Source organism: Meles meles, chromosome 10, assembly GCF_922984935.1.
Source record: "Meles meles chromosome 10, mMelMel3.1 paternal haplotype, whole genome shotgun sequence".
Classification (NCBI taxonomy): Eukaryota; Metazoa; Chordata; class Mammalia; order Carnivora; family Mustelidae; genus Meles; species Meles meles.
Window position 1 is genome coordinate 27,321,855 of NC_060075.1, and position 27,252 is coordinate 27,349,106.

The following is a 27,252-nucleotide window of genomic DNA, read 5'->3' on the forward strand; positions in this document are numbered from 1 at the left end:
TACTGAATGGGAGAAGATAATATAGAAGATATATATGGCACTTCTCAGTTTTTTTTTCCAGGTTTATTGAGGTATACTTGACAAATATATATAATTAAGACATACAACATGATGTTTTGATATATGTATACGTTGTGAAATAATTATCACAATCAAGCTAATTACCATATCTGTCACCTCACATAATGGTGTGTGTGTGTGAGAGAGAGAGAGAACACTTAAGATCAACTCTCTTGGGGCTCCTGGGTGGCTCAGTGGGTTAAAGCCTCTGCCTTCGGCTCAGGTCATGATCTCAGGGTCCTGGGATCAAGCCCTGCATCAGGCTCTCTGCTCAGCAGGGAGCCAACTTCCCGCTCTCTTTCTCTGCCTGCCTCTCTGCCTACTTATGATCTCTGTCTGTCAAATAAATAAATAAAATCTTAAAAAAAATCAACTCTTTTATCAAATTTCAAGTATACAATAGAGTATCATTAACTGTAGCTACCATGCCATATATTAGATCTCCAGCAATCCCACTTCTACATAGATACCCAACAGAAATAAAATCAGTATTTCAAAGAGATGCCTGCAATCCCATGTTTGTTGCAGCCTTTTCTCAATAGCCAGGACATGAAACAACCTAACTATTGACAGATGAAAGGACAAAAGGTTATGGTATATGTATACAGTGTAATATTATTCTGCCTTAAAAAAGGGAAGGAAATCCTGCCTTTTGCCATAACATGTATGAACCTAGAGAACATTGTGCGAGGTGAAATAAGCCATACACTGAAAAAGAAATACTGCATTAGCTCACTTTTATGTGGAAAGTAACAAAATTGAAGTCATAAAAGCAGTGAGTACCAGGGGCAAAGAGGTGAGGGAAATATGATACTGAATCAGTTCTGATCACAGTCTTAAAAGCTGACGTCATCAAACTCAAAGATATTATCAAATGATGAAAAGGATGAGTTATTGGTAACAAAATTTTTGGAAAATGTGGTAACTGCTTAATAATTCACTACTTTAGAACTTAGTAATTTGGGTGGAAAATAAAGCCAAAATATGCAAAAAGAAAGTATCCTAGAAAGTGTTGTAATAGATATAGCCATCTCATGAATTTGGAGACAAGCCTACTATCATTTTAGCACTCCCAGCTCACTGACATAAATAGGGCTCAATAATTGATTATGTTTAGAAAAGTGCAAAAGCGAAACCTTTTAAATATACTGACAGTAGTAACAGAAAACTGAAAAGAAATAAAATGAAAAAAAAAAGAAAACAAAATATTCAGGCATTACATTTTCCTGTGCTTGTCCTTTATTTAAAGTCTCTCCTCTCATCTTTAAGTTGAAGATATTATCTGTAAAAACACTCTGAATAACAGATGAATCAGAGACAATAGCATGAATATCAGATTAGTATTTAGTCCACATGAATATTTGCCAAAAGAATAGCAATGAATTAACTAGTTTCTTCACAATATATTTATCAGAAGCATAGTACATAGCTATTGCTTCTTTTTTAAGCTACTGCTTATTAACTTCTATTTTTTTATTATGTTTAGTTAGCCAGCATATAGTACATCATTAGTTTTTTTTGTTTGTTTGTTTGTTTACATCTCTCTTTTTTTATTTGTTTATTTACAGCATAACAGTGTTCATTGTTTTAATTTTTTTTTTTTTTTTGACAGAGAGAGAGATCACAAGTAGGCAGAGAGGCAGGCAGAGAGAGAGGAGGAAGCAGGCTCCCTGCGGAGCAGAGAGCCTGATGCGGGGCTCGATCCCAGGACCCTGAGATCATGACCCAGACCGAAGGCAGCGGCTTAATCCACTGAGCCACCCAGGCGCCCCCAGTGTTCATTGTTTTGGCATCACACCCAGTGCTCCATGCAGTACATGCCCTCCCTATTACCCACCACCTGGTTCCTCAACCTCCCACCCCACCCCACCCCGCCCCTTCAAAACCCTCTGGTTGTTTTTCAGAGTCCATAGTCTCTCATGGTTCATCTCCCCTTCCAGTTTCCCTCAACTCCCTCTCCTCTCCATCTCTCCATGTCCTCCATGTTCTTTGTTATGCTCCACAAATAAGTGAGACCATATGATACTTGACTCTCTCTGCTTGACTTATTTCGCTCAGCATAATTTCTTCCAGTCCCGTCCATGTTGCTACAAAAGTTGGGTATTCATCCTCTCTGATGGAGGCATAATTCTCCATTGTGTATATGTACCACATCTTCCTTATCCATTCATCCGTTGAAGGGCATCTTGGTTCTTTCCACAGTTTGGCGACCGTGGCCATTGCTGCAATAAACATTGGGGTACAGATGGCCCTTCTTTTCACTCCATCTGTATCTTTGGGGTAAATACCCAGCAGTGCAATTGCAGGGTCATAGGGAAGCTCTATTCTTAATTTCTTGAGGAATCTCCATACTGTTCTCCAAAGTGGCTGCACTAACTTGCATTCCCAGCAACAGTGTAAGAGGGTTCCCCTTTCTCCACATCCTCTCCAACACACGTTGTTTCCTGTCTTGCTAATTTTGGCCATTCTAACTGGTGTTAGGTGGTATCTCAATGTGGTTTTAATTTGAATCTCCCTGATGGCTAGTGATGATGAACATTTTTTCATGTGTCTGATAGCCATTTGTATGTCTTCATTGGAGAAGTGTCTGTTCATATCTTCTGCCCATTTTTTGATATGATTATCTGTTTTGTGTGTGTTGAGTTTGAGAAGTTCTTTATAGATCCTGGATATCAACCTTTTGTCTGTACTGTCATTTGCAACTGTCATTTACATCATTAGTTTTTGATGTAGTCTTCAATGATTCATTAGTTGTGTATAACACCTAGTGCTCATCACAATATGTGCCCTCCTTAATACCCATCACCCAGCTACCCCATCCCTTTACCATCCTCCCCTCTAATCCTCTGTTTATTTCCTATTCCCAGAGTCTCTCAAAGTTTGCCTCCCTCTCTGATTTCTTCCCACTCCATTTTCCCTCCCTTCCTCTATGATCCTCCATGCTATTCCTTATGTTCCATATATGAATGGAAACCATATGATAATTGTCTTTCTCTGCTTGACTTATTTCACTTAGCATAATCCCCTCCAGTTCCAACTATGTCAGTACAAATGGTGGGTATTCATCCTTTCTGATCACCAAGTAATATTCCATCATATGTATGAACCATGTCTTCTTTATCATTTGTCTGTTAAAGGGCATATTGGCTCCTTCCACAGTTTGGCTATTGTAGACATTGCTACTATGTAGCAATATGCTATAATGTAGACATTATAATAGCAATGTAGACATTGCTACTATGAACATTAGGGGTGCATGTGCCCTTCTTTTCACTACATCTGAATCTGTATCTTTGGGATAAGTACCTAGTAGTGCAATTGCTGGGTCATAGGGTAGCTCTATTTTTAATGTCTTGAGGAACCTCCAAACTGTTTTCCAGAGTGTTTGTACCAGATTGCATTCCCACCAACAGTGTAAGAGGGTTCCTCTTTCTCCACATCCTCACCAACACTTGTTGTTTCCTTTCTTGTTAATTTTTGCCATTCTAACTGGTATAAAGTGGTATCTCACTGTGGTTTTGATTCATATTTCCCTGATGGCTAGTGATGTTGAACATTTTTTCATCTGTCTGTTAGCCATTTGTATGTCTTTTTTGGAGAAGTGTCTGTTCATGTTTTCTGCCTATTTCTTGACTGGATTATTTGTTTTTTGGGGTGTTGAGTTTGACAAGTTCTTTATAGATCTTGAATACCAGCCCTTTATCTGAAATGTCATTTGCAAACATCTTCTCCCATTCTGTGGATTGCCTTTTAGTTTTGTCGAATGTTTCCTTTCCTGTGCAAAGAGCTTTTTATCTTGATGAAGTTCCAAAAGTTTATTTTTGCTTTTGTTTCCCCTGCCTTTAAAGATGTGTCTTGAAAGAAGTTGCTGTGGCCAATGTTAGAGAGGTTACTGCCCATGTTCTTCTCTAGGATTTTGATGGATTCCTATCTCACATTGAGGTCTTTCATCCATTTTGAGTTTATCTTTGTGTATGGTATAAGAGAATGGTCTAGTTTCATTCTTCTGCATGTGGTTGTCCAGTTTTCCCAGCACCATTTATTGAAGAGACTGTTTTTTTCCACTGGATGTTCTTTCCTGCTTTGTTGAAGGTTAGTTGAACACAGAGTTGAGGGTCCATTTCTGGAGTCTATTCAGCTTATTAACTTTTATAATAGTTGGTCCATGTCATAGGAATGAAAAGTACATCATAGGGAATTTATTCAATGTATTGTAATAGCATTGTATGGTGACAGATGGTAGCTACACTTGTGGAGAGCATAGCATAACGTAGAGGGTTGTCATATCACTATATACATATGCATGTATACACTATGTAACATTGCATATCAACTATAATCCAATTTTTTAAAGTTTTTAATTAAATTTAATTAGAGCTAAAAAGAATAATAGTTGACCCAAAACAGAAAACCTCAAAACATTATTATTTGGTGGTGAAATGAGGCCAGAGGAAAGTTGGTCTTCATTCCATTTTTCTGAAGAAAACAAAGCATATATTTTTTTTTAAATATTTTATTTATTTGACAGAGAGAAATCACAACCAGGCAGAGAGGCAGGCAGAGAGAGAGGAGGAAGCAGGCTCCCTGCGGAGCAGAGAGCCGGACATGGGGCTCGATCCCAGGACCCCGGGATCATGACCCGAGCCGAAGGCAGAGGCTTAACCCACTGAGCCACCCAGGCGCCCCAAAGCATATTTTAACATAAAGAAAACAAAGAGAAAAAAAGAATATATCTTCTTGGTTTAGCTAACAATTTGATTTCATGAATTCAAAAGCACTGATTGCTTACCTACTTCTACAAACTGGAGATCCAATAGTAAGTGAGATACTCTGCCCTCAAGTAATTTAGAATCTAGTGAAAGACATGGGTGCTTATGTAAGAACTCTGCAGTAGAGCTAATGTAGAGCATTATGAGATCACCGTGGAGGACCACAAACACATTCTATAAAATCAGGAAAGACTTCATGACTTTCACACTTAAGCTGAAACCTGAAAGCAAGTATTAGATCGGTTACACAACAGAAGAATCAGTAAATTTTGACAGCTAACAAGTGCCAACCACACATGTGCAACCACAACCACAATGTGCAAAATAATAAAGTATATATAAATTCTTTTAGGCATCTCGATGTTCCCAATATTCGATCATTGCACATTGTGGTACTAACAATAGTATGCCTGCTTCATGAACTATTGTATAGGTGTTAAAATGAAAATGATTATGGTAGATTTGTACTGTGTTCACTTGAGCAGGGTACATATTTCCCTTTTCTGCACAGTTCCGAATTAGGAATGCCAGAGTGGGCCCTTTTGTGTGAGATTTGGAAAGTGAAGTAAAGTCATGGCATCCTTGTTCTTTCCTCATGGGGAAGGGCTGTGTAGAGGACCCCATGGTATTGCAACTCCTGCTTGAGGTCTGGAGCCAGGCATAGCTCCTCCCACTCCCATGGTGCTCCTTTAGCAACATCTCCAGCCCCAGGGCCAGGTGTGTGTTTTGCTATTGAGGGTGGATGCCTGCTTCTCTTTGCAGGTTCTCTCCATCTTCAAAGCTGGAGGTTTGGGGGCTGTGTGAAACCAGTCTTAGTTCCAGCAAAGTCTCTCAGTCCCAGCTCAGCCAGATAGGTTCCTAGAGAATTCTGCTCCTCTTCTACTTTATGGTTCTCCTTCTTTCTCAATGGCCTGCCCTGCTAGCTTCAGGCTTTTGCACCAAAGGACAGCTTCACATAGACCATCTGTCCTGCCTTCTCAGTTGCATAAGATCAAATCCTTATAATAAAATGCCTTCTTATTTTATCTTCTGATCAAGCCCTGACTGCTACAGCGATGCTTTTTGCATTCTGTATGACAGCACTGGAAAAAGGATTATGGCATAATATTAAGTTAAAAGCATCAGCATGCAAATGTTATGTAAATTTTAATTCAGTAGTTTAAATGTAAATGGATCTAAAATTCACCAAAATATTAAGTGTGATTTTATTTGGAAAAGTGGGACAATGTGTGAATTTTTGTCTTCTTTATATCATCTAGTATTTCTACTTTTAAAAACTGAACTTTCATTAATTTTAAAATTTAAATCAGCCACAAAATATAAACTTGTTTTTGTGACAGTAAATCTTTAGAGCAAAGAAAAAGCAGTCACCTAACCATGTGATTATAGGTTCTCTTTATTCACATAAATGCGTCCTCAGGGCTTTCTAAATGGTGATATTAAAAAACATAGGAGTAGAAGGGGTTGTAAACAATTAGAGTAAACAATTATATTTTCAATATGTTCAGCTAAGACTCAACCACCAAACTTCATGAATGCTAATTTGAAAAACTGGGTCATATTCTCCAGCACAACTTTATATATCTTTTCTGGGGAAGGATGTAGGTTTAAAAGACTTATAAACAAACTCACTAAAAACTGTATGTTTAAAATGTAAATTTAAGCTTCTTTCAAATATATACACATCTATCTTGTGTTCTGTACCCACAAACACACACTCAAATAAATACCTAATTCCAAATTTTGAATAAATTCAATAATATTTTTACTTAAAAATTATACATATAGACATATATACACTCATAATTTTTGAACTTTGAAATAGGTATTTTAAGCAATAATTTTTTGTATTTTTATAGCAAGTCACTATTTACAAAGAACTTATATAAAACCATGAAAAGATATTGTTGGAGAATGAAACAAGATGGGATCAGGAGGGAGACAAACCATAAGAGACTCTTAATCCTACAAAATAAACTGAAGGTTTGGGGGGTGGGTAGGGAGAAGGTGGTTGGGTTATAGACATTGGCCTAGTGCACTGTTTTAGTGGAAGAGTTTGGGAATGTTCTTTACAGTGAATGACCAGGTTATCTTTGAACAAGTAAGATAAATATTCATAGATGTGTGTAATCAAGAGCATGGTGTGTCTGTTCTTTCAATTCAGTCACCTGGTGCAGAAGTAAACATATTATAACCCATGTGCCAAATGGCCCATTTACCAAATCCAGCCCACCACTGTTTTTGTATGATAGATGAGCTAAGAAGTTTTTTCATTTTTAAATGCTTGGAAAAAATTAAAGAATATTTTATGAATCATATAAATTATATGATATTCAGATATGAGAGCCCATAAATAAAATTTTATTGAAATCTAGGCCAGCTCATTTTTAAGTATTGTCCCTCATGAGAACAAATTAAGACACGGTAATGGCTTCTCTAAGTCACAAGTTCTACAGATAAATGACAAATGTAAGTTAGACATAAATTATTATGTAAGATATTTCTGATAAAATTCAAAAATACTTTGTTACACTATTAAAAATATTCCCACTAGACTTGTATTCACATGAAGGGGAGGGAAAGTAAACATTCACATATAATATATTTTTCTTAAACAGTTAATCTTAGAGGCAAAATGATAGATTTTCATTATGGAACCAAATCAGATACTCTAGACTTTTATCCCTTCCAAAGATTTGGAAATCTTTCTTTTCTACAGACTAAATGCAGTATGATGTCTCTCCCTGTTCCATTTCATGACCTAGATAAGATTAAGAGGGTGATATATTCTGTAGGTCACTAAGCAAAGTAGGCCAAAGAAAAAGAGAGAGAGAAAGAAATTAAAATTAATGACAAGAAAATTACCCCCGCTGTGACACCATGAGATGCTGAAAAAACTCTCAGCCCTTGGAATTGTGGTCATGACAACCTATAAACTCAACCTTAGTCAGTGACACCAGTTTGAAATTGTATCGCCGTTGAGCTGAAATAAAATGATAAACTGGACAAATCCCTTTGTTCCCCACAGCCGCAAATTATTTACTTATAGTTCATTGCTGTAGTGTTACGTTGTGGGTGTTCCTCCTGAACCGCTAGTTTGCTGAAAGCTCTATACCAAACAATTTCAGGCTTATGTAAGCTCCTGGATTTCATTAAGGAAGATTTTACCATTGATATCCATGGTTTGTAACCCTTACTAGATGCAGAGGAATATTCAAGCAAAGAATTGAGTACTGGGGCATTTCAAGTCTTTAGTTACTTGGTCAGTCTAAAGGCCATTAATGAAAAGTAAATACAGTTGTACTTGTACTGACACTTTTATTCCCAATTTAAGGATTGCTTATGGGTTATTTTTTTGTTTTTGTTTTTTTCATTTTTTAAAATTTTTCACTTATTTATTTATTTGAGAGAGAGAGAGAGCACATGTGCAAGACAGTGTAAGCAGGGAAGGGGCATACAGAATTTGTGCCAGTGTGACCAAGGCAGGGCTCCATGTTTGGGCTTGGAGCTCAGGGCTTAATCTTGCCACACTTAGATCATGACCTGAGCTGAAACCAAGAGTTTGAAGCTCAACCCACTGAGCTACCCTGGTGCCCCTAAACATATTTTTATTTTTTTATTTAAATTCACTTAATTATCATATAATGTGTTATTGGTTTCTGAGGTGGAGGTCAGTGATTCATCAGTCTTATATAACACCCAGTGCTCATTACATTCCATGCCCTCCTTAATGCCCATCACCCAGTTACCGCATCCCTCTACCTCCCTCCCCTCCAGCAACCCTCGTTTTCTATGATTAAGAGTCTCTTATAGTTTATCTCCCTCTCTGATTTTACCTTGTTTTATTTTTTTTAATATTTTATTTATTTATTTGACAGAGAGAGGTCACAAGTAGGCAGAGAGGCAGGCAGAAAGAGAGGGAGAAACAGGCTCCCCACTGAGCAGAGAGCCCGATGCAGGGCTCGATCCCAGGACCCTGAGATCATGACCTGAGCCAAAGGCAGAGGCCCAAACCACTGAGCCACCCAGGCGCCCCACCTTGTTTTATTTTTTAAGGATTACTTATGTTCTTAAATGATGATAACGCCCTTATTGACAAGTCCCAGCCCATCACAGTTATGCTTTTTAGACCTAGCACAGTGATAAATCAGAATTTACTCTTTTTTTGCTACTAATAAGCAGATTATTTTAATTTTTTATATGTGTTAAAGTTCACAAAAGATACTATTGTTATAGTAATGTTGTTGTACTCTTACTATATGTAATGCACTGTTGAGGACTTAATTTTCATTATCTTATTTATAACTTAACCTTATGATCTAGATGCTGTTATTATTCCCATTTTACACATGAGAAAACAGAACCTCATGGAGGCTACTTTAGTTTGATACTCTAATAGGTATTATAGGTAAAGTAATTAATCACTATTAGAGTCAAGATTGGAATCTATGCTTCCTGACATCCAAAATTGTGTTCTTATCCTCCATTATGCCATCCTGTTTCCCATGAATGGAGACAAATAGGTTAGTAAAAAATTGCCTGCAAAGATTTATTGTATTTTTGTCTGTTTATTAACAGACATCAATGTTATTACAAGTGGTGAAGCAGATGTTTTTGTGAAAGGAGCAGGGGCTTTGGAAGCAGGCTTTCCTGAGTTCGATCCTGAACTCCTCAATTGTAGCCTGGATATAAATCATAGTACTTGTTCTCTTTAATACCTGCTTACTCATCTGCAAAACAGAGATGATATTAACTTAACTTGAGAGTTTATACAAGTGTTAAATAAGGTGATGTATATATAGTAGCTAGGACAAAAGGGGCACAAAATAATTATTTTTTCCTCCTGTCTATTTTTTCAACTATGCATAACTTCTTTTCCATAGAAAGGCTGACCTAATGTCTCAGTCATTCTTTAACATGAAGAATCCAGGTCCTAGGTTAAATTCAAACATAGAGTTTTTCATATTTATCACAGGCTTATTAAACACCATAGTAAAATTAAGTTTGTATTTTTTTTAAATCACAGGAAAAGCATTGACCTGAAAATCCTTTGAAATGGTAAAGCACAGCCCAACACTTCTGGATGTTTATTACAAACAACAGTAACAGTTCTGGCAAAGGGTATCCTAGAGGAAAGAAATGGAGTACAAAAACCCAAGGGCACACTGGTGCGCTAGGCAGTACACATGGAGGAGGAAAAGGGAAAGGGAGTCTCTCAAAGCAATCCTCAGGTACTCCAGTTCAAAATCAGACCTGGGAAGAACACACACTTTTCCCATGTCTTTCTTTCTTTCTTTCTTTCTTTTCTTTCTTTCTTTCTTTCTTTCTTTCTTTCTTTCTTTCTTTCTTTCTTTCTTTTTCTTTCTTTCTTTCTTTTTTAAGATTTTTATTTATTTACTTGACTAACAGAAGTCACAAGTAGGCAGAGAGGCAGGCAGAGAGAGAAGGGGAAGCAGGCTCCCTGCTGAGCAGAGGGCCCAATGTGGGGCTCGATTCCAGGACCCTGATATCATGACCTGAGCGGGGCAGAGGCTTTAACCCACTAAACCACCCAGGTGCCCTTCCCATGCCTTTCTGATGTTGATGTTGATGAATCTTTTTGTCCTGTATTTATGTGCTACTTTCCTGGACCTTGGACAGATGTGATTCTCTAAGAATGTTTTGGTAACTTCTTTTTTTTTTTTTTAAGGTGACTTCTAACTTTATGGGTGCATTTTCACTCAAAAAGAAAAACAAAACCTGAAATATTTCACACCAAGTTTGTAATGTAGTCAACTAGTTCAATGGAAAAATTCAGGTTTACAACATAGGAAACAAACAGTAATATTGGAATATGGTTGTTTTTATTATTATTTTAAACACTAAGAAAATAGAGATATATAAAGGTATAATGCTTATAATGCTAACATTTAAAAATGGAAGTATCAGTAGTACTGGCTATTCTAAAGTTGAAAATGATTCAGATTACTCTGGCTAATGTTGACACTTTTTTTTTTTTTTATGTTAGCACTTTTCAGATATTGGACTTCAGCAGCATCATATATCCCAAATCATGTAATTTCTGTTAACATTTGCCAAGGAGAAAAAAACAGAAGTATTTTAAGAAATAAAATCAATATTATTTAGTAAAGTTTTAGATTTCCCCCAAATCTTCTTAGTTTTATATTAAAAATGCTTAGTTTTATATTAGAAGTCTTTTATTTAAGAAGTAATTCAAAGTAGGTATTTATAACATGTTCACTTCTTTGATTATAATTTTTTTAAAAGAAAAGGAAGAAGGAAATATATTCTAAATTTTATATACATACATAAAAATATGCACGTATACAGATATATATATATAAATTAAAAGGAAGAACACATTTCAAATTATATATATTATAGGTATATACACACCTAAGTGTGTGTGTGTGCACAGACATAGGTTTCCTTGATTGGAATAATTGGTAAAATTATAGTTAAATATTCTTAGAGAAAGATATAGCCACTTGTTAAGTATAATTGTAAAATCTATTTAAAATCTTTTATATTTAAAAAGCAAATGTGAGCCATCTGCTACTATAAAAGGCACTGTGATGTTTTGAAAAATGGTATGGTCTTGATCCCATGCCCTCTCCAGCTTCCTAAATCTGTGAGTCTGACTTTGGCTACATTACTTAACTTCTTTCTCTCCCCACTCCTCCCCTCCTCTTTCCTTCCCTCTTCTCTCTCAAATATTTTTTTGAAGAGAAAATGAGACAAGGTATATAAAATGCTTAGCACATAAAAGGCACTAATACATGAACACATACAGGGGAGCCTCAGTGGCTCAGTCAGTTAAGTGTCCAACTCTTGCTTTCTCCACAGGTCATAATCTCAGGGTCATGAGATCAAGACCCCTCTCAGGCTCTGCCCTCAGCACGAAGTCTGCTTGAAATCCTCTCCCTCTGCCTTCCCACCCGAATGCATGTGTACTCTCTCTCTCTCTCAAATAAGATAAATAAAATTTTAATGCATATATATACATGTGCAACATGTATGTATGTGTGTGCGTATAAGAACATATACGGTGCAATGTTTACAAAAATTATAATTGGGGCTGCTTTTCTCTCCAGGGTCTCAGATGAAGCTTGGAGTGACTGAAAAGGCAAAGAAGCAGAGCACAGCTTTGGATGGACTCATGAATGAGCAGAAGAGGTAAGTGGAACATACATTAAGCAAATAGTAATATTATAAATTTATATCACAAAACATCAACATATGAAATATAAATGTATGAAATGCTCCAATGAAAAGAAAACTTTGTCAGACTAATACAGCAATAAAACTCCACTCCATGTTGCTTATAAGAAGTTTGGTAACGATGTGGGTAATGGGAACTCTCAGGTACTGCTGGTTGGAATGGAGAATAAGACAACCAATTTTACAAATGGTTTGGTGCTGTCTTAAAATCACATATAAGCCTACCTTTTGATACAGCAATTTCCACCCCTTGGTATAGACCAACAAAAATGTGAGTATACATGTTTTCATAACAGCCAGATGCTAAGAGAAAAATAGACTGTAGTCTTAGAAATTAGGATCATGCTTACCTTGGGAGTCATTAAATGGAAATATTCCCCTCATAATAAATCACTAACATGCATAATCATTGTATACTCTTTTTCTGCTTCTGTTTTTCTTTATTAAAACAACCTTAAGGGGCGCTTGGGTGGCTCAGTGGGTTAATGCCTCTGCCTTCGGCTCAGGTCATGATCTCAGGGTCCTGGGATCGAGTACCGCATCGGGCTCTCTGCTCAGCCAGGAGCCTGCTTCCTCCTCTCTCTCTGCCTGCCTCTCTGCCTACTTGTGATTTCTCTCTGTCAAATACATAAATAAAAAATCTTAAAAAAAAAAACCTTAAAAATAAAATATAATCATTAAATGGGTTTTATTAAAAGACAAGGAAATTTTTACTGATTAATTCCTGATAAATCAGGGCGTGTATTTTGAGTAGCCTGAGGAGAGTAGGGTGGTAGTCCTTGTTTGCTCTATTTAGTTGTGCTTTTTTTCCACAATAGAAACTGTCTTGCCCAAGACAATATGACACATTCAGACAAGAGTCAGAAAGGGTAAAGGTACAGAGAAGCTCCATGTAATTATATTTTCTTTGTGTAGAACTAACTGGCCTTTGGAGGAATGAAGCTATAAGCTAGGTCTTCATGGTCATGCACTACAGCAAAAGTGTAAAATGGGCTAGATACTAATCCCCCATGAATGTACATTTGATCAGTGGTATTATATGTCCTATGTATGTCTAGCATATTGAAAAGCCAAATAGAAGGCTGAGCTTATGTTTTATGAGCCATGCTTTGCAAGAGATGTTTTCAAATGAGCACTTAAACTGGGAACTTATGTATACTTAATTCTTTGGCATGTATAACTAAGAAATACATTTTAAATGGTTAAATCACTTTATTTTATTGAAAAATAGCTATTTTTAAGTATCTCTTTTAAAACTTGATCTTTTCCTTAAGGAGATATCTTAGCTCCTTTTTTTTTTTTTGCAATAATAGGCCTGTCACTTTTATTTTAATTATGTATCTGTTCACATTGCAATCCACAAGAAGCCCCAGGCTTGCAGATGCTCCCTGACAAAGATTAAATGACTTTTTTCACTACTGAAAACAACTAAAATGTTCACTCCTTTAAAAATTAAAACAAAACAAAACAAAAGCTCCATAATCATCAGTGATCATCATGAGGATCTCACAATCTCACCAACAGTCACTGTATGGTTAGCACATATTTTGAATTAGGTAGTCATATGTGCTAGATGGCCTGACAGTGTACAAAGTAAGTGCTCCTGGTCTGCTTTTCACGACATCACCAGATAAGAAACATACACTTGTCTTCAAATTCTATAGTACCCAAATTCAATTCTCTGGGTTTAAATGATCAACCTAATAATTTTGAATGCAGCTTTGGAAAAATTATTTAACCTTATCTCTTTGGATTCTTCTGTCTGTAAAATAAAAATAAATACCTCCAAATTTGTTGTAAAGATTAAAAAAAGAGAGTCCATGGGGCGCCTGGGTGGCTCATTTAGTTGAGTGTCCAACTCGGTTTCAGCTCAGGTCATGATCTCAGGGTTGTGAGATGGAGCCCCACCTTAGACTCTGTGCTCAGTGGGAAGTCTGCTTGAGATTTTCTCCCTCTCCCTCTTCTCCTCCCTCCACCCTTTTTCTCTTTCTCTCTCTTTAAATCTTTAAAAAGAGAGAGAGAATCCATGAAAAGTGCTTAATACGAGTCTAGTAGTTAGTAAATGCTAAATAAATGTTAACTATTATGATTTTTATTATCTTACTGTATCGTTCTCAATACATTATGTTATTTTGTGGTAGGTTCATTTCCCCAGAATGTTTATTTTGTTCTGCACTTGTAGATTAAGAAAATCTTTTGAACATCTTTTCCTGAATTGAGTAGGTGGCTCAAATAATCAATTAAGATATATTCTAATTGTTTGATTGACAAACAAATCAGTATTTTCCTGCACTATGAATTCTGGCAGGATGGGCACTGTGTTACTTCATTCTTCTTCATTCATTCATTAGCAAGGGTGTCTTTATTGTGAATTATAAGGAAGATAGGAATAAATATAGCATCAATTATATTCTAAAAGTCCTTATAGTCCAGTGGGAGAAGCAAAAACATGTAAAACTAATCAAGAGAAAAAATAAATATGTGATGACTGAAGTCAATTAAAAAATAATAGTATCTGATGAATCCGCCATTTTATGGTTGGAGAAGGAGATTCCCAAACAAAAACTCATGATTTACAAAAGCCCTCCTGATCTTCCTGTATATTCCATGGCCCCCCTCTCTCTCTGTTGACTGAACCCTTACTCCCTGACTTGTTTTGTAGCTTTTCCAACTTCTACAGCCCTTCATCCTGCTTTGGAGTCATGGCATAGAGAGCATTTGCTGCTTTTACTTACCAACCATCTATTTCCCCCACTTTCTGGTAACAGCTTTCTTTATAATAAGAACACTGAAACATAAATCACCCCCAAATCTGGTCAGAACAGAAAGCTAACGAAAATGATGCCATTTCTCAAGAAAAATTGGGGCTTCTATATTAATTATTTTTTATGTTACTAGAATATTTCTTATTGTGGTAGTAATCTATAATTTAGGATGAACTGTTTTAACTATTTTTAAATATACAGTGGCTTTAAGAACATTCACTTTGTTGTGTAACGATCACCACCATTTTTCCCTAGAAATTTTTCGTCTTCCCAAACTGAAACTCTGTCCCCATTAAACACTAACTTCCCTTTCCCCCTTTTTCTAGCAACCACCATTCTTTTTTCTGTCTCTAAAAATTTGATGATTCCAGGTATCTCACAGTGGGATCATACAATATTTGTCCTTTTGCGAATGACTTATTTCATTTAGTATAATGTCTTCAAGGTTCATCCCTGTTGTAGTGTGCATTGGATTTCCTTCCTTTTTAAGAGTGAGTAATATTCCATGGCATGCATATTCCACATTTTGTTTATCTATTCATACGTCAGTGGACACTTGGCTTTTGTCTTTTAGCTATTGTGAATAATGCTACTATAAACATGGATGTACAAATATTGATTTATGTCCCTGCTTGCCCTTCTTTTGGGTGTATACCCAGGAGTGGAATTACTAGATCATATGGTAATTCTATATTTAATTTTTGAGGAATTGTCCACTGTAGCTGCACCATTCTCATCATCAGTGCCCAGGGGTCCCAATTTCTCTCCTCACCAACATTTATTTTCTGGGGTTTTTTGGATAATAGGTATCCTACTTGCTCACTAAGAAAATATTTTTATTATAGACAGAAACACGGTGTAATTTTTACCTCGGACATATAGATATAGAATATATTTGCATAAAAACACCTAAACAAATCTAACAAAAATCAATAAATCTACCTGGTATTTTATGGATATTACATGCTAATGTTTTGATAGTTTTATGATTTGGTATTAAGTTGTTGTTAGTATTTTATATATTTGATTTTATTTTTCATTGAAGGGTCTAGAGTTAGTCTGTAGTTTTTGTAATAGAGTCACAATCCCTTTCTTATTTCATGGCATCCTAGAACAAGAAGGACCTTGAAATTCACTGTTGCTAATCCAGGTTGCTCACCTTATAAACCTGTAGTTTTGAAATAACCAGAATAAGGAAAGGGAGCAGCAAAACCAGGAGGCTCCTTATTCTTAGTCTTCCCCTTGGGGCATTCTGCTCTTCTCCAGGACTGTCTCAAGAAACATCAATAGCACATAATTAAGTATAGATAGAGGTACAGGGGCTCAGGAAACAAAAGACAACAAACCTAATTTTGTTAACATGCTCTTTAGCAAATATCTCTATTGGCAGAAAGAAAAACTTATGTGTAATGAAGCCTTCACCTTCATGGATGTGGAATGCCTGCAGATCCATTCTGTGTGGTTTATGATGACGTGCGTTCAGTTGGTCTGAAAGGTGTCATTACAGCCCCATCTGAGGCTCATCCATAATGCTATAGCTATGGCTGAAGTAAGGCTGGGAGTCCTGAAATCCGCTCCATTATAATACATATTTCAGTTCATAAATCCCAGCTCTTTCTCGCACCCCCACTCCCGAGGCTGCTTTTCACTTCCTCACTAAATTCACCAGAGCGACAGTAAGCCATCCCATCCATCATTCACCTGCCTCACCACTGAGGCAATAAATCTCCAGCTCCCCCCTGGAAGTTTGACACCCAGTGGCCCTCCCTCTTCTGCAATTATGATGCTCCCGCACCCTCTTATGATTAGAATTTCTGATTATGCCCAAATCACATGTGCAGCAAAACCCGCATAACAACTTGCTAGCTTCTTTTCATTTCAGTATAACTGGTCCATGCTTTTAAAAAATGACTTTAATAGGCCTCATCCTGGAAGGGCAATGCCATGTCCTTTTAGTGTTAACACACTGTTCATTTTGCCCCATCATGCCCATTTACATTGAAAGTTGTTTTAACCCCAGGAAGATAGCCTTGTCTTCGGAGTGCCATTTGCCTTATTGTCTCAGAGGCTTTGTAAAGCTTGCCTAGGGATATTCTGCATTTATCCTGGTTCTAAATGTGGTGAGTGTAGTGATCCAGACTCAAAGCATATGGATAGAATGGAAAAATGTCTTTATGTAGGAAAATAACATCAACTTGAAATATAGATTATTTGTGTCTTATATTTTATGAATAAAACAAAGTTTACTTAGGTCTTGAGGACCTAAGTATACATGCTGGTAACAGGGCTGATTAAGGGATAAATGAGAATAGGATGTTTGGCCCACAGCTCTATAGTAGCTCCTGAGGATTTTAAGTTTTATGATTAATTTTTCATTGGTTTTCATATAACTTATTTATATGATTGCTTGATGCTCTATTATACTTTAAAAGAAACATTTTAGTGTGATTGTCCAAGAGAAGAAAATGATATAATCCTGCTGTGAAAAATGCCAGAAATCTGAAAAGCACATTTTTGACTCTATGTTTATACCGCTATTAAAACTCAATATAGATACTCAAGTTGACTTGAGTGTGATCTATATTTATATTGAGAAGTACTTTTCAACTATTATATTGCTAAATCAAAGATAATAAAAAGGAAACATTTTTCCATTTCTTGAACAAATCACATTGCTTTCCTTAAACAGAGTAGCTTTTACTGCCACAAAAAAAAATGCCTGCTATTTGAAATTTATTTCATTTTTAGGAAAGATGATCGTGCTAAGTTTAAACTCTTGGTACCAACCAACATCCAACTTCCTAGAAAATAATGTTTTTTAATGTTTAGAAACAGACCCCTGACTTATTCAAAATATCTGAAGTAATAATCATTGGCAGATGAAGGAAAAAGGCAAGACTCCCAACCTCCCTCCAAATCCCTGGGTTGTAAATATACATGAAGAATGTTCTCAGACATGCAGAACACAGTTGATTACAAACAGCACTTGTGGAGTGTCATTGCTTATCATAAAAGGGCTCTTTCACAGACCCGTAAGAGAACCAGATATAAAGAACCTGAGTACCAAAGTCAATGACACAGTCCCTGTTCTTGTGGAGTTGACAGTCTTGTAGTACTTCATTAAGTTTGCAAAGTCTACTGAATCTAGGGATATTTGTACCTAACACCAGATGCTGGATCAGAAACATCATTAAATAAATACTTATGTGTTGACCTCAGTGTAGTCACAGAGAATTTACATCATGGTCTGAAGACACACGTGCATTTACATCTTCATACCTTTTTATATGTTTTCCCACAGATTATATTGCCTTTATCTCTTTATATCCACCTACTGATTCCTTCAGGCACAGTTGATCGTATACCTAGCATTTATATTATTTGTAATACTAGATGACAGTTATTAATGACCACTTATGGTAGAGAGATAATGATAAAGTCTTAAAGAGGTAGAAGTATGTATAAGGTCTCAGCCAAAAGAGGAGTGATCTATCTAGCCTTTTGAGCAGTGGAATTGGTCAGTATTGGCAGTGCATTGGAAACCCCTTTAAGGACTTCACTGATGTTCTATCAACTTCCTCTATTGAATCCTCTTCATGAAGACTTTCTTCTACATTGTTCCTCTTGTATTCTTGATCATCTCTTTTGACTCCATCTTCCTCATCAGAGGAGTATCCATAAATAGTGAATGGTATTAGTAGAAAGAACCCCCAATGGGGTTATCAAAACCAGGACACCACAGAGCAACTTGTTCTTCTTAAAAAATTAATACTTTGGGCACCTGGGTGGCTCAGTGGGTTAAAGCCTCTGCCTTCAGCTCAGGTCATGATCCCAGGGTCCTGGAATCAAGCCCTGCATCAGGCTCTCTGCTCAGCCAGGAGCCTGCTTCCCCCTCTCTCTCTGCCTGTCTCTCTGCCTACTTGTCATCTCTGTCTTTCAAATAAATAAATAAATAAAAATCTTTTTAAAAGTTTTAAAAAATGAATACTTTAAGGAGAAATAAAAGTTAAGGCAACAGGCAGTGTCTTTAGGATATATTCCGGTGCCTAGACCAAAAGTAGAAGAGGGAAGAAAGTGCATTCAAGGTCAAGGAAGTAGCATGTGTAAAAGCACGGAAGAGTAAGTAAGCCCAAGTCTTTAGGAGAGAATTCCTGGAACCAAGCAAAAGGGAGAGTCAAGACACAAACATGGAAGTGTTTCTGTTTGCAAGCAAATGACAGAAAGGGCATCTGGGTTCATTCAGTTGCCAATGGGAGCCCTTAAAATGTTTAACTAGGGCAGTGATGCGATCTGACTTGTGTTTTTGAAACTTTGTGTCTTTCGAAACACAAGTAACTCTGGTGTAAGTGTGGAGGGTGGACTAGAAGGCACATTCACTGGAGGCAGGGAAAGATTCCAGAAGGTTTTTGGGGGAATTCACATAAAAGATAATGAAATACCTGTCTACTTTTTCTGTCCTGGTATATGATAGGCATTCAGTAAATACTTTTTAATCAAATAAACTAGAACATGAAGGTCCCCAACAACAAAGATCTGTGTGCTACCTCTACATTATTTAAACAATTTAAAGTCCTAAAAGGTCAGAAGGGTTATTCTCTGATAAAGAAGTGAGAAAGTATTTTCTGTTTATTTTTGTACCCTTTATACTATCCCTAAGCAGATGAATCTTAAATGACAGACTGCAGCCCTCTTATTCATCAATGTTGGCTTCTCTGACCATCCCATCTGACATTTGGAATTATGGATCAATTCAGTGTGGTGCAAGAATTCTTAGACAATCTTGATATTTAAGGCTTCTAGATTATCATGAGGTCTCAATAAAATTGCATCTCCAAAATATCATAGACTGTCCTCATTCACATACCATTGTTCTGTGTTCCTGTGTAAAATGGGAATATGGGGATTAACTCAATTAAAATTGATATAAACACTGAGTATTATTACCAGATTATCATAAAGCAGATGGACGAGCATATGTGCTTAGTTTTAATTGTTCTAAAGATGGTACCTAATAAGATGCTTTGAGCCAAATGTTATTTAAAAATATAATTGAACATGTTTACATATTTTCCTATCGATTTCCTACCAATCTGAATTTCCTTCCATTCTGTTGAGAAACTTGATAAATAGCAGCAACAGATAGATGTTTACTGCCTTAGTCCAGTAATCCTAGAATATCATCTTCAAATCTAACTACACAGTTCCAATGCAGAAATCTCTTCTGCTGTTTCCCTGACAAGATCACCTGGATCCTGCTTAGAAGAAATAGAGATCACTCTTTCATGAGTCTATATTGGAACCCAGGGCCTCACTGAGTAGCTTGGACACTCAGTCTTCTCCATGCCAACAGCAACTTCTCTGCCACAGCTCTCAGATATCTGAAGAGAACTACTATCCTTTTCCTGAGTCTGGAAGGTGCTGCAGTATTTCAGGGGCAAGTTAACAAGGCTAACTAGAGTCAGTCCTGGAAGAAGGGAAGTGAGTATCATGAAGAAACGCCTAGGTGGCGTTGCAGGATGCCTGGACCACTGTTTCTTGCGAGTCCATAGTCGTGTTCTGCATTGTTCTGATGCTGGACCCCAGGCTGAATTGCAAAACCCATGGTCTCTTGGGACAATAAACCCCAAGTCCCTCAGAAGAACAGCAAAGCGAAACTCCTGAGTTTGTGTTCTTATTCTTTAAATCAGTTAACAAACTTTTACATGGTGTCTGTATTATCTCAATTCTAAAACATGCGTGGTTTGCACTTTCTGAGGCCTTAGAGAACCGTTGTCTTTTCCTGCCTAGATGGTTTCACATATTACACTAATCAGCCTCCTTGGGCCAATATAATTATGCAAAATTAGTTGGTACCTTTATTTCTTGGCCTCCTCCCCTGGAGTCATTTAACTTTGAAGTTTATTGTCTTGCTGCAGTATTAGTATTTAAATAATAAATGCAATTCCTAGGAGAATTCATTAAGAAATATCTACAAAGTACTTTTAAAAACCTATGCTAAATGCACTGTACAGCTCTGAGTAGGAAGGGCGGTATCTGGAGTCAGCAAGATCAGCGGAACCGGGCCTGATGATCAATATAGTGACAGACAAACATACAAGAAAAACAGGCCAGTAGAACTTTTTAAATGCATCCAATAATGATCTTGCCAAGTGTCTGCTTAAAAACCCAGTGACTGCTTTCCATGAGCCCCTCCGCCCTTAATATGGCTTCTAAGACCCTCCAATCCCCTTCTGCTTCTCCCGTCTTACCTCTAGCCATTCCCTAGCTATTGTGCTGCAGTCAAGTTAGCTTTGAGGTCAAATGCACCTTGCTCTCATTTGCTCGCTGCAGTTACGGATACGTTTTACTCACTCTCCTCATTCCACTCCTCAGGCTCGTTTATGATTTGCTACCTGACACTCTCCTTTAGGTCTCAGGTTATAGGTCTTTTTTCCATGAAGCTTCTTCTTGAATTCCTTTATACTAGCTTAACTGTTCCTTCCGCTTTTCTAATATAATGCTAATAGCTGTGTACTGCCCTTCCTATTTGAATTGTCTGCCTCCCACCCTCCTGGACTGGAAGCTAAGAATATCTCATTTCATCTTTACATGCCAAGAATTTAGCCCAGTGCATGGCAAAAAGTAGAGTTCCAGTAAATGTGTGCTACGTGAATGAGTGAATGAGTTGCTATCAGAATGGCACTAAAAAAAATCAATCTGTGCCTTCGAACACACACACACATGCAGTCACTTATTCAATGTTTTCTTAAGTTTCAGGACATCTCCCTGCTATTAGAAATAAAACTATCTTCCTTAGATAGGAATTAATTTATGTAGTACCCTATTCTGACATTCAGTATTGAAATAGTTGAATCCTGAAAAACATCAGCCACCTAATCAACATTTATGGAGAATCTATTAAATATTTAACTGTGAATTAAAGAAGTTTTCTGGCTCTAAGTCAGTGAGGATGCAGAATAGCAGTTGAGTACCTTCAGTGATGTCTTAAGGTTTACAAAAAAGTGTAACAAGTTTAGTAGCAAAATGGTAACTGCTTTGTAAGGGCCTATTTAGCCAGAGAGGCCCCACCTCGGTTGAGCAGCCATTTTGTTGTTTATGCAGTAAAACTTAAACTGACCCTGCCCCCCACCCCACCCCCACCCTAGGGGGAACTTTCTTAAAAGCAAGTCTGGGAAACCAGTCCCAGGTAACAAAGCCCAAATACAAGGGTCAGGTCAGGTAGAGGTAACAGAGCCCGGATGCAGGGATGAGTCGGGCCAGGTGGAGACATCCAATCAGTGGGGTGTGCTTACTGTCTCCCTAGCTACCAAGGAGTGTAGGCCCCCGCCTTTTGGGCACCAATTCTGACTAAGGTGATAGGCTAGTTCAAATAGCTACTATGGGGTGAATTGTAATTCAATTGGCCACCCATGTGTGACCTAGCATGACTGTGCAGCTTTCTCTGTGTGTTACAGTCTCATTGGCCACCTGCGTGTGGCCAGGCTCAACCACATGGCCTTTGCTCTATAAAAATTGGTCTGTAAGGCAGGGAGGGATCACGCTCTCTCTATAAGAGGCGGCCCCGAAAGGTCGGTTTGATTCTCAATGCTTGGCACGAAATAAAGCTTTGCTTGACCTTCGCTTTGTATCAGTCTTGCTCCTCTGATTATGGACCTAACAATAGTATGTGGTATATGCTTTAGGCTCATGGGGTCTATACTATAACTCTACCAGCATCACAACTGAATTATATAAGGAGATCAGAGAAGGTCCCCCAGACTATGGCACATTTGAATGATCCTTGAATAAGACATTTTTCATTCTATGCTCCTTCTTTCATAATTTTTAGCTATTATTCTAAAATCTAAATATGAAAAAACTTCCTGTTCTTTGGTTTCTTTAATGTATCTCCTCTGTTGTTCCTTTTTTTTCCCCCCCTAACTAGAATTATTTCAAGAGTATGTTCAGAAGTTCACTTTTTAATGATGCTCCAGTTTCTGTTCCCACCCAAAAATCACATTTGCATGTACCTTCCTACAGTAAGGTCTTTGCCTACTATGCCCTTTTAGATCATTTGCTTAATTCCTCCTTATCTTTCAAATCCCAGCAAAAATATGCCTCCCCTGACCTCTTAGTCCCCAGCAAGGTCACACACCCCATTAAATGCACTCACAACCTATACCTCTCTCCCTAGCATTTATCAGTACTTGGACTAAATGTCTAATGGAGTAATTTTTGGTTATTTTCTATCTTGACCACCATTGTCTTTCCAGCACCAAGCATTCTACTTTACATGGAGTAGGTGCTCAGTGGATAATTACTGAATCAGTGAAGAGACGCAAGAATGAACAGTTCAGCCTAGGGAAATACTATTCATCTATTAAGAATTCTGTCATTAAGTAAAAAGATTACACAGTGGTTTTAGAAAATTACACCATTTTGTTAATAAAAACAAAAATTAAATATTAGGATATCTACAAAATGTTAAAAAGTAGTATTTCCAAGGGATAAAATTTATTTGCTTCTTTTTTTAAAATCTTAATTGTATACATTTTCTATAATTAGCATATATTATTTCAGAGCTAAAATAAAGTGCCTTGACCTACTGCACGTATTTTTAGAAGTCCTTTTCCTTATTTGGTTTATATCTATTGTTTATTTAAATCATAGATATTAACTTATTCATTTAAATTTAAATATCATCTCCCCAAACTGGCATACTACAACTACCATCTTACAGTGTATCAGGCTTTACAAGCTTTCTGATATACCTTTACTTACTCAGCCTTCTCAAAGACTCTAGAATATTAGCAGAACAGGTCTTGTTCCCATTCTACAGATGAACCTGTAAATCTTCTGCTATAATGATGTTTAGTAATCTCTTCCTTTCCCCCTGCTATATCCTCCAAGGTTCTTACCACGAAGAAGTCCTTACTCGGGTCAAAATCAAGACAGGTGGCTGTTTATGTTTTTTCTCCTACTCTTTGAGGTATGAATTTGTCTGAAAAGTGAGTCAAGATTTTATCCTATGCTCCATGTCAACCATTTTGCAAGAACTATTGAGAGAGTTGAATTTTCTGTGATTGTGAACTTTCTCATTCATTCAAGAAATACTGAGCAATTTGCAGTGTGCTAGACACTACAGTCACTGGGTGAAACATTTTTACTGGTTTCATGGAACTTGCAGTATATAGAAGAAGAAACACACAAGGAAATACGTGACTAATTTTGGGAAAAGCCGAAGTGGAAAAAAAAAACTCAGAGGTGATGAAAGAGAATAGTAAGAAGGACTTCACTTAGATTGGAAAGGCAAGTAAGGGCATTTTCAAAATATGAGTGAGCATTAACCAGGTGAAGAGTGGGAGGAAGGGTGTGTCAATCAGAGGGAACAGAGTGAGCAAACACCCAGTGCAAGACTGGCCTGAGCTGAAACAGGGGAGATAAATTCTAGCTTTTCTCTTTCCAAAAATGAGCTTTTTACTGTATTCACAAGAATCAGCCCATCATTTATCAGCCTTTGTTATGACGCATTAGCCTTCATGATAAGCCCTTTCTATCATTTACCTGTTAATAATTATAAGATGAGTTACCTTCTTACATAAAAAAGCCAACTTCACCTTGTTTATTGTCCTCACTTTGTGCACTGCACAGAGAAAATTGAGATTGTCATCGTGATATAGGAGACTGTTTCTTAATTAGCAGATTACTAAATTATTATCCTTATTTATCTTCAATTTTTTTGAATACCTAGAACCTTATATCTATGATTCTGTATAGAGAGTTAGTGATAAGTAAGTTCCTAATTAGGATGGCAGGCAATTTATTTATGAAGAAATGAAATGATAGTAGTAAAAACTTAAATTGGTATGGAAATTCCTTCCAATTTTAGTATATGTGCTGCCGAAGCGAGCACTGGTATGGAAATTCCGTAGTTAAAGGATACTGTAGAAGATTTTTGAAATATAAGAAATACTACCCAATTATACGTTTGGATTTTCATTTACTGGAATCTTATCACATACTGTCAATGTACCTTTCTCCATTATAGCAGAGGATATAAGCACAAAGTCATACAGCGAGCAAAATAGATGGCACTTAGGAGAGTAACTCATCCAGATGACAGAACTAGATAAAGGAGTCATTTCTGTATAGCTCTCTCCATATTCTGAATCCATGTGAGAGATGAGAATCCCAAGGGAGGGCATGTAGCGGACATCTGAGCTTGGGGAAAGGAAACCCCTTGATGTGTATTACAGAAAGAAGAAACCAAAAAGGAGAGAAATGGAATCACAGAAATGAGAGTACCCCCAGAAGCCTCTGTGGAAGTTGAACTTCCAGACAACAGCAGTCAATGGTGCTACGAGAATTTCTGCACTTATTTATCTGTTTGCTAGTGGAGGGGTGAAAAAACTGAAAAATGCTCATTGGGTTGGATTTAAAGATAATTTTGATGATCTTATAGATACAACTTTCCAAGAAGACAAATCAAAATTTAGACACATGTGTATTTGAGTGTTTATTTAGCTACATCAGTTATATAACTGATACATATTACACACCAACCAATGGAATACTCATTTTGCCTATAGACTGTAAAATGCCTACTATCAGCACAACATATTAAGAAAATTTTTAGACTCAAAAGCAGCAATGTGGGGCTAACCACAGGGGACATTTTATAGCTCAAACATAGCTCTTGCTTTGAGTATATTTGGTATTGCTGCTCTTATTAAAGCGATTAAAGCATATGTTTGCAGCACATCAAATATATATAGTTTTAAACAAAACTGAGTATGTCTCAAAAACCACAGTTGTGTTATGCAGATTTGTTCTCTAAGGGCATAAAATACATGGGATGTTTGTAACATGTCTATTTGTTCTTTAGGAATCAATTCCAGTTAAGCCTCCTGAGTCTTGATAAGTCAATTTTAGGTATGCTCTTGGAATGTTCTAATGCTCTGTGATAAATAGCCTCAACATAGGGATTTTTCCACAGATCTTTCAAACAATATCATATAGACCATTTGTGAGAGTTAGCTAAATTAATTCGACCATGACTATAGCCTGGATTTCCTTATTTATGAAATTAAAACATTTATTTTCTCTTGGACACTACCAATATCATAACAGTTTTCTTTCAGAAGTATTATGGGTATGGCCACATCAGTCTTCTTTATAATATCTGGTTTATATGTGTCAGTTAAGAATCTATTTTTAGAAATGGTCTCATTCCAGTTACTTCATGTGTATTCCCTCTAGGGCATGGAAGCTATTTTTGAAGACTAAAACCAAAGATGTTCCCATAGGACTGAGTCTTAGGGAAATCTACAGAACCAAGTATTTGTGTAGCATGAGCTAAGCTTCTGGAGTGCCATTATACTCTGGGGTGAAGGCTTTGTTTTTTAAAATTCTGATTATGACCATTTCTGATTAATGACAGTAGGAACTTATTTGCATACACTAGAAAGGTAGAACTATGTATCAGAAATGGTAAACTTTTAATGAGCCTATACTTTTTAACCCCTACTTTTCAGTACTTAAGGCAGGAAAGCCAAGGACTGCCCCCAACTTTTCATGTCATAATCATGCCTTAAATTAGAAATCTTGGTAGGGTCTGTTTGACATTGTTTTGCAATTCAAGTTTGGCATTTTAACTAGCATTTTCTCATGAATCTTAGTGTGTTAGCTATATAGACAGAAACCTTAGATCATTAGTTAGTTCAGTTAATTGAAGAATACATTTCTAATGTAATAAAGTCATTATCCCCTAGAAGCCAATTGCCTTTGTTCTAAGGGCACAGTTTACACTGAAATAATAGCATTTTTTTTTTTTTTTATCGTGTGTACCTTTAGCCTCAAGGTAAACTTACTTGAGGAAATGCGGGTGACAGAGCTCAAACCTATCAACGTTAGTAAAAAAGCAACTCAGCTCATATATTCTTTTAATGATGTATGGGAATTCTATCTTCAGGTAGAAAAAATAAGTAGGCAGTTACTGATGTCATTGGCTTGTAATTAGATCAGTTAATCATTGATTGCTTTTGCTTGTATAATTATCTCTCTATAAAAGTATATTTGTGGGTAAGAAAGATAGAAAAATGAAAAAGACACTACATCAGGGAAAGCAAAATTGTAAGATTAGAATAGAAGGGAACTTGGAAATCATCTCTCCTCATCTCACAAAAGGGTAGACTGAGGGCTAAAAAGATTGAGTGACTTATCCACTGTCACTAGGATTATAGGAAAAAAACTAAGAATCATTGATGACTCTTAACTTTATATGTCCATTTGACTGAGCCTCCATACACAGACAGGTACGTGGTCAGACATTCTTTGAATGCTTCCGTCATGGTGTTTTTAGATGAGACAAACATTTAAATCAATGGACTTTCAGTAAAGCAGATTCCCTTCCACAGTGTGAGTGGGCCTCATTCAATTAGTTGAAGGTTTGAATAGAA